Here is an 8,468-nt window from a genome sequence, read left to right on the forward strand (position 1 = left end):
CCATACCACATGACCTATGTGGTCATAGTTATCAATAAACATTCTAAATGAGTAGACGCATACTATGGTGAAAATTTCATGTCCATCAACGGATGCCGAGAAAATGAATTTTTAAAATGAAGACGATTCCGTACATATAGCTGCCAGATCACGTGACCAATGAGGTCATAAATTGCGATTTCCCAATGTAATTGTGGCGTAGATCACGCTCAAGAAATTTCAAACTGAACGGACTAAGCATTGTACTTGTCGAATTATGACGTCATAAGGATGACACCAATGACGTCATTGTTAACGACACTTATTCCCCATGCAGAGTTATTTACAATGAGCCAAGTTTGAATTTTTAACATGGAGTGGAGATATAAATGTCCAACGTTTTTTGCTTTTCTAAGATGGCGCCCGTAATACTTGACCTATGACGTCATACTTATCACAAAAAAACAATCCACAGGATTAGACGCATACCACGGTGAAACATTCGTGTCAATCGGACCAACGTTTGTTGAGAAAATGAATTTTAAAAATGCAGACACGCACGCACACGATCGCTTAACTACGGTTTTCGCTTCGCGAGCGCAAGTTAAAATTTGAAGCGAAAATGTATAAATGTGGACCCACAGACACACAGACACATATACAGACGGAGGTATTAAAATAGCCTCGCAATCCCTTCGGGGTGAAACTAATGAGCCTAATGGCTACTCTGTTATTCCAATGATAGTGAAACTCTGGACTTCCTGTGGATAGGTATAACTGCTAAATCTGCTCACCTTCACTCTTTCATTCCTCTTTTCTCCCGCCTCTGGAACAAACTCTGGACTCTTTACTCCCGCCTCCCGCCTCTGGAAATTGACTCTCTTCAATCCCACTCCTCCCTCCAGGTCTTTAACACAGCTGTTCACCACCATCTCTTATCTTCCCCCATCCAAAACCTTGATCTTTTCTCCCCCCGCTAATTTCACCCCAGATGCACTTTTCTGAAATACCAACTTCCTTCCTGGAAGTCCTAGCAGTGTCCATGTGTTTTTTTTTTTAACCTCTCCCACCCCCCTCTTCCCATGCCCCCCCCCCCAAGCCCTCTCCCTCCCACAGATCTCCCGATATCCCTGTTCTCAAATGTTGTACTTGTGTGCTTCCCTCTCTCTCCCCATCTTGTCTCCCACTCCCTTTATTTCGTCTGTCGGTTTTTTTTTTTTTTTTTTTGTGATTGATGTTAGCTCTTACATGAGCCTCGATCTTGTATACCAAAAAAAACACTGATATCCTTCACTTATAGTGTTCTACCTGAGATGCGTCAATGGAATACCTTTCATAAATCAATAGAACAGATGGTGGAGAGGACATCGGAAATTGGTGAAGGCCACAGTTTTACAGATTCGGATTCTAAGGTTTTGGAAACTGAGCAATTGTCAGAGTAATGTTGCTTTTGGTTTGTTGAGAAAAACCCAGCAGGCTAACTAATGGTCTTCATGGTAACTGCTTGTGAATGTTATTTATTTCAGGTAAAGGGCAGCCATTTTGAATGTGCCAGGGATCATGTCAACCTGATCTGAGCTGTAGGACACAAGAATCTTCCCAGGTGGGTCGACGTTCGCCAGATGAGAAACTGGGCCCATTGGGCGTGGAAAGGTGAGAGATTGGTCTTCGACCTCGAGTACCAAGGCAATCACACCGGGGTCACCTGCATTTAATGATGGCCGTCGTGACAGGGCAGACGTACATTCAGGTGTTACATCCATACGTGGCCGTTTGTAAATGAACTGCATCCTTAAAGATGGCACACCTTGTCGCTACAGAACTAACAAGGTAAGTTGTAAAATCAAGGTATTATTTATGAGCGTCCATTAAGTACTGCTGAGGTCGATCAACCTGGAGAGTTGTCATCAAGCAGCTGTTGGGAAGTCGAGAGCTCGCACTTTGTGCGGCAGGTGGGAGCTCCGTCCGAGGCAGGTAATTGATATAATTTAATAATGGCATCTCTAGCTTGCCACCTTTTGCCACCTTGAAAATTGTGCAAAGATAATGAAACATCATCCTTTAAAAGGTTTTCTTGCTGGGGGTCAAAATGTTTTCTGATTCACCTGGGACAATAATCATAGGTGTGGAGAGGATGCAGCACGTAGCATTTTGGTCTCAGCAGCAATGGAGGCGGATGGGAATGTTTATTCTGTGACGTCACACACTCATAATGTCCCACGGAGCACGGTTTGGGGCACTGAGGGACGGTATCTACCTGCGGTTCCTGTCTTGAGGTGTCTGACAACCCTCGTACACCAATAACTTTCTGCATGCAAATGGTAACAGTAATCGCAAATTTTTGAGATTTGCAAAAACTTTTGTGACAAACTCTCGAAGGTCATTAATGGAAACACGAAGCAGGTAAGAATGGGTGCAGTGTTTAGTGAAAAGGTATTGACTATCTCAGCAGGTGTACACTCAGCGCTGTACGGTACTCTGCGTTCCATCCATCGCCATGTTCACCTTTTTCTTCCTTCCCTCCAACCTGTCTCCCGCCAGGCCGAGGCTCAGAAGCAGGCCTTCCTGTTGAGGACATCGTTTGCAAGATTAATGAGCTTAACACGGCAAAGGGATTTCTCGGCTCCTGGCCGCCTGATCCCACTGGTGAGCCTCCTTTTCCCTTTCGCCTCGGCCATATGTCCACCAGGCCTCCTCTCTGCTCTGCTCCATCTTTTGTCAGATTATTTATCAAGGTCTTGCAAGATATTCATTCAGACAAACATATTATACTACTTTTTGGTGTGTGTGTGTGGGGGGGGGGAGGGGGGTGTGGGGATGTGTGTGTGTGTGGGGGGGGGGGGGATGTGTGTGGGGATGTGTGTGTGCGTGTGTGTGAGGGGGGGGGGATGTGTGTGTGTGTGTCGTGATTTGTGTGTGAGTGTGTGGGGAGGGGGGATGGGTGGGTATGTGTGTGTGTGTGTGTGTGTGTGGTGGGGGGGGGATGGGTGGGGATGTGCGTGTGTGTGTGTATGTGTGTGTGGGGGGGGGGGGTGGGTGGGGATGTGTGTGTGTGGGGGGGGGGGTGGGTGGGGATGTGTGTGTGTGTGGGGGGGGGGGTGGGTGTAGATGTGTGTGTGTGTGTGGGGGGGGGGATGGGTGGGGATGTGTGTGTGTGTGTGTGTGGGGGGGGGGATGGGGGGGGGGATGTGTGTGTGTGTGAGGATGTGTGTGGATTTGTGAGGATGTGTGTGTGTGTGTGGATGTATCTTACACAGATTACCTCCAGCAACTCAAGAACAAAGAATGAAACACACTTTAAACGGTCAATTGCATTCTTAAATTTCAATATGCAGTCCAAACATGTTCGAGTAGGTGTACTGCTGCTATAGCATCTGATTTACTTGTAAGTAAACAAAAATAATAATTAAAGGTGATGGAAGAAACGAAGATGTGCCGCCATGGAAAATAGGAAAACCTCGGATTATTACATATTGTACTTTCACCAAACGAGGCAAAAGAAGACCGAATGATTTTCTCATCATCGATGGGCGTGCACGAGCAGATCATGGCGGCCTAAAGCACTCAAAGCCTCCAGCCTTAGCTTTTTAACTCCCCACTTCCCCAAAAGCTGCGACAATTAGACGCTTGGCTGCCCCTCCGCCTTCATCCTGTTCATTTGCGCTCAGTGATGGCAGCTGCCGAGGCTGGGGATGCGTGCGATAGGGGGGTTGGGGAGGGATACGCGGGGCCGAGAGCACTGGGAAATTAATCAGCGCAAATATTTTGGTTGTAGCGCGAAGGAGGCAAAACGAGACGAGACGAGACGGCAGCGCAAACCGACGATGTCGGCGACAGGCGGCTCCAGGCACCTCCATGAACGCGCGGCTTGCAGTCGTTTTTGCGCAATTCTCTTGGCCTGAGATAAGGCTGCGGGCAAGAGTCATCAATCACCGGTGGTGGCAGTTATTTGGCCTTCATTTGCTACACGGGAGAACACGGTTAATTATTTGTCGAGTAATTAGTTCCGGGAGCGTCAGAAGGCGTCAGGGCATGTTTGTGAAGACATTGAATGGTTCCCGGGCCTCCTCTCACGGTTTCCCTCATAAAATGCTTCGTCTCTTCTTTCTCTCTCTCCTCCCTCAGAAAGATGTCTAGCCGACTCGCATTCTTTCCCACCACCGTTCTCTCCATTGTCCACTGTCTATCTAATACTCCACTTGTCTATCTAATACTCCACTTGTCTATCCAAAACTCCACTTGTCTATCTAATACTTTGCCTTCAAACCATGCAACATGAAGAAGTTATTGATCGTGGTCTCGCCAATCACAGGTTTTTTTCTGGTAGTCGGTGTGACCCTGTCATTATCTTCAGCTCTCAAGTTGACCAGGGCAGGACCACAGTGCTGATGTAAAGTTGTGTGACACCCACAAAAAGGTTTATTATTAGTCAAATGAAGAACAACATCTTTCGGTAGTAGGTTGTAGTTAGCAACCGCTCAGGGTGGTACTACCGTTCGGACTTAGGAGCATTAAAGTGGTGCCCGGAACCATCTTACACTCTCCGTGTCAGGATTGCCGGTCTTACTTCCTGTTTCACACAAACTAGAGATACAGGCCTAGCTTCAATCTCTCTTTTTCGCAAACAAACGTCATACACTTTTCTTATCTTTTATTTAAGGCCTGGCCTGGATAAAGACTATAATATAGTCCGTGGCTGGAGCTTTCAACATAAGACAAAGAAGTTCATCACACTGACTCATAATGATGGGATAGTTTGTGGAAAAGCACAAATATTCAGTCTGGCCCAATAATTCAGTAAAATCCTCATATATCCTACCTTCAACCAAGTATAAAAGGTGCATCAACAATGATTATGACTGCATATTGTACAAATTTAGTCACATAAATCGAAGTCACAGCCACAACTTGTCTTTTCCATCAAGAACATGGCGCACATCTATCGGGGAGCATTCTTTTCCGACCTTGTTTGGATTCTACCTCATTGTATGGTCTGTATATGCAAGAACCACATGAGGCTAGGGTGTTGGGCTCTACCTCTGCCCAAGCTAGTTATTGTTGTTGGGTTCTACCAAGCTGTTGGGTCTACCAGCTACCTCTGTACAATACATCCATGCAAGGCTGTTCCAATGCTTTTGGCCCTTAATCAAGGGTGTACTTGGGAAGAAAACGCAACGACCACCCATGCTAAGTGCATGTCCTCAACATCTGCAGCCAACACACTCGTAATGGATTTACAGAGAAACTAGTGCACTTAGGGTCTCGGAAAGCGGCGCCCGAGACGCGTACAATGACCCATTCCGACACCCCAGCGACCACTGTTTACTCGATCCCTTCGCCTTTCCCAGTCCGATCCTAATTGACTGGGGCAAAGTGAAGCAGACAAGTCTATTATTGGTCCAGTAATTGCTAAATTAACTTTTTGCCTTTAATCATTACCGGGGTAATGGCGCTGCCCAAATGGCTCCTTTTCTTTCCGAGCGGAAACCGAATCAAAAATCAATATTCCATAGCATTCCATTAAGGCATTATGGCGGCGGCGAGCGCGGTGATGCATGGTGCGGCCTCTGAGAAAGTAAATTTCATTACGTGGCGGCTTCTTAGGCGGATCCGAAGCGATGGCGTCTGACGCTGCGCATTTAATCAGGAATTTGTGGAAGTGTGGATGAGAAAACGGGAACGGGTGGAACGAGGCTGGAACTAGTGGGGTCAGGGCTGGAGGAGAGGGGTCGTGGCGGGGGACTTAGTACTATAAATACATCACAATTCTCCCTCCATCGGGTGGCTGTCTTTCCAAGGCGAGCCATTCACAAGTTATCTGGCGGTCGTTTATCTACGGCGGACGGGAAAAAAATAAGAGCGATGCCATAAGGATGACGGATGCAGAGGTTGCCCGGTTATAATTTTGATCCCATGGCAGCTCCCACCTTGTGGTACGATGGTGGCGCAGAGTTTTCTCGCTTCGACGAGAGCCTGCCAGCTCGGCCACAACGACCCACTCTCAAGGCTGGCTGCCTCGCAAACGCGGGTTATTGCCGCGCGACGAGAAATTCCTTTTTATCCATTCAAATGTTTCGACGTGTTGCCTCATCTGGGAGAGTGCAGGTCCCGAGGCGGGCCGCGGCTAGTGTCTGCGCAAACAAACGCGTCCACGTCTCGTTCGTGGCAGATGGTCGTGTGTTTTGCTAAAACTAAAAGTGTGAATCGTGCTCCAAAATCAATCCATCATCTACTTTGTAACTTCATAAAATGAGAGCTCTTCCCACTGACCGCAACCTAAAAGAAGTGTAGATAAGTCAAGAAATGTCTTCTTGTGTCCGCAATGTCAACTCGGGATGGCTATACGGAACGTTTGAAGCGATTTGGTGTGTTTGAAGTCGCCCCCCTTCAAACACAAATCTAAGGAATATAGAGGAGTTTGCCAACGTTGAATATCGGATATGAACTTGGGATCTCAGTTCCTTGAAATGTGCTCTGATGCAGGAGGAACTCCAAAATGGACCAAGTCACTCTTAACGTGGCCTCAGATAGATTGTATCCCCTCATTTGATGCTGCCGATGTCATCGTTTATGACATCGGCCGATTAAATGTTACTCTAGGATCATCGTGATGCTTGTTATGTGTTAAAAAAAAGACTTGTGGAGCAAACCTCTGCCAATCAAATGTGTTTTCTAGTTTCATCGTTGACAATGGAGCCATCATTAAAGTGCTGGGGTGTTACATATTTTGTATCGACACATGAGAAAATGTGAAATCCGTAACGTCTCGTCTCCTCATTCCCAACACAATACTCATCGTAAAACGAGCTCCCGTTCTTTATGAGTGTAGAAAGGGTCTTGGAGGCTGCAGGGCCTGCAAGAGGGGCACAATCAGTGACTGGCGGATAGACTGATGTGACTGCACGCCCTCTGGTCACTTGGGGCCATTTCCTAAGGGCAAGACTAGATACCTGAATGATGCGAGGGGCAGGCTGAAATGGCTATATTGAGGATGATTAAGGGCAGCTCAGAGTCCAAGCATGATGGATTATCTGGGTTTAGAGGGTCGGACAAGGGGTTCATGAATGTGTCTCCTATTGTCGACCCTTTTGATTACTCTCTGACGGTTTGACTTTGAGCCTCCCTCTCGAAACAATGTTCCTAAAGCAGGCCCAGTCCACCTGTCTGTTTTTCCCGGAGGCTTTTCTCAATTCGAAAGGAGATCTAAGTGAGGGTCACAAGGTGAACGAAGCATCAACAGGAAAATCTGTTTTAAAAGACATTTCTGACCCCATAGCTCAATCCTGACTTCTCAGGTTTTTATTGTTACTTTGTATTTTATTTTGTTTGTTATTTGATTTTCACATTCTCTCTCTTTAATATACACAATATTATTCATCCTTTGGTACTTCTACTTGGGGGTTAGGTGAGTGTGTGTGCACATGTAGGATTGGATATAGCTACTGTTGATAATCCCCAGCAGAGGCAGATGCTGTTATATATACTGTGTATGTGTATTTAGTATAGAGTCAGTATGAAGAGCTGTCTTCATGAAATCAACATGAAAAAAAATTCCACTTAGATATCATGGGGTATTATGTGTAGATCAGTGACAAAAAAAATCTCAATTTGATCCATTTTTAATTCAGCCTGTAACATAAAATGTAAAAAAGGTCAAGGGGTGTGAATACTTTCTGAAGGCACTGTATGTATATAATTATACATGTCTATATTATAAAGCAGGAGTGTCTGTCCGTCTGTCCCAAAATTACTCAAGCAGTGTGAATACTTTCTGTAGGCACTGTATGTATATATACATGTCTATATTATAAAGCAGGAGTGTCTGTCCATCTGTCCACCCGTCCCAAAATTACTCCCTCAGTTTTGGAGCGAGCCTTGCCGAACCTTCTGTGGAACGTTTTGGGGTCCCACCGGGCATCCTAAGGAACGTGGGAGGTTTCACGAATTCCTCAATACGATTATGATTTTGAATTTCCATTCGTACTGAGTGTTTCATATCCACAGTTTCTTGCCTGCAGATTCGTCTATATGGGTTATCACGATCACGTCCTTCTGTGGAGGAGGGGTCCAATTGTATGACCATGCATTCTGGCCCTTCGGGGTTGGGATGTATGTGTTTTGATTGACCATGTGCTTCAACCTTGAGGCTGACATACATGTGCTAAGGTACATACAGTATATATATAAATACAGACTTGGCATTTAATATGGAATATATTTTTTTGTGGGGGTGAACTTACTTTTCAAGATGACATAGAACCAAAAGTTCATTGGAATTATGTTGAAATTATTCTAGATTTTGTTAATGTGACCTTTAAAAGAAACAAAAACCACATTTGACATTTCGAAGCAAATAAATTGATCCTTGAAAGTGATGTAAACTGATATCGAACTCAATTCACGGACAGTACTGTGTTAAACTTCTGTGCGTTTTCCAGAAGTATCTTTTTATTTTGCACATTAGCGAAAAATTTTTTTTGACAAAACAA

This window comes from Myxine glutinosa, chromosome 9, assembly GCF_964187855.1.
Source record: "Myxine glutinosa chromosome 9, kmMyxGlut1.1, whole genome shotgun sequence".
NCBI classification, from domain to species: domain Eukaryota; kingdom Metazoa; phylum Chordata; class Myxini; order Myxiniformes; family Myxinidae; genus Myxine; species Myxine glutinosa.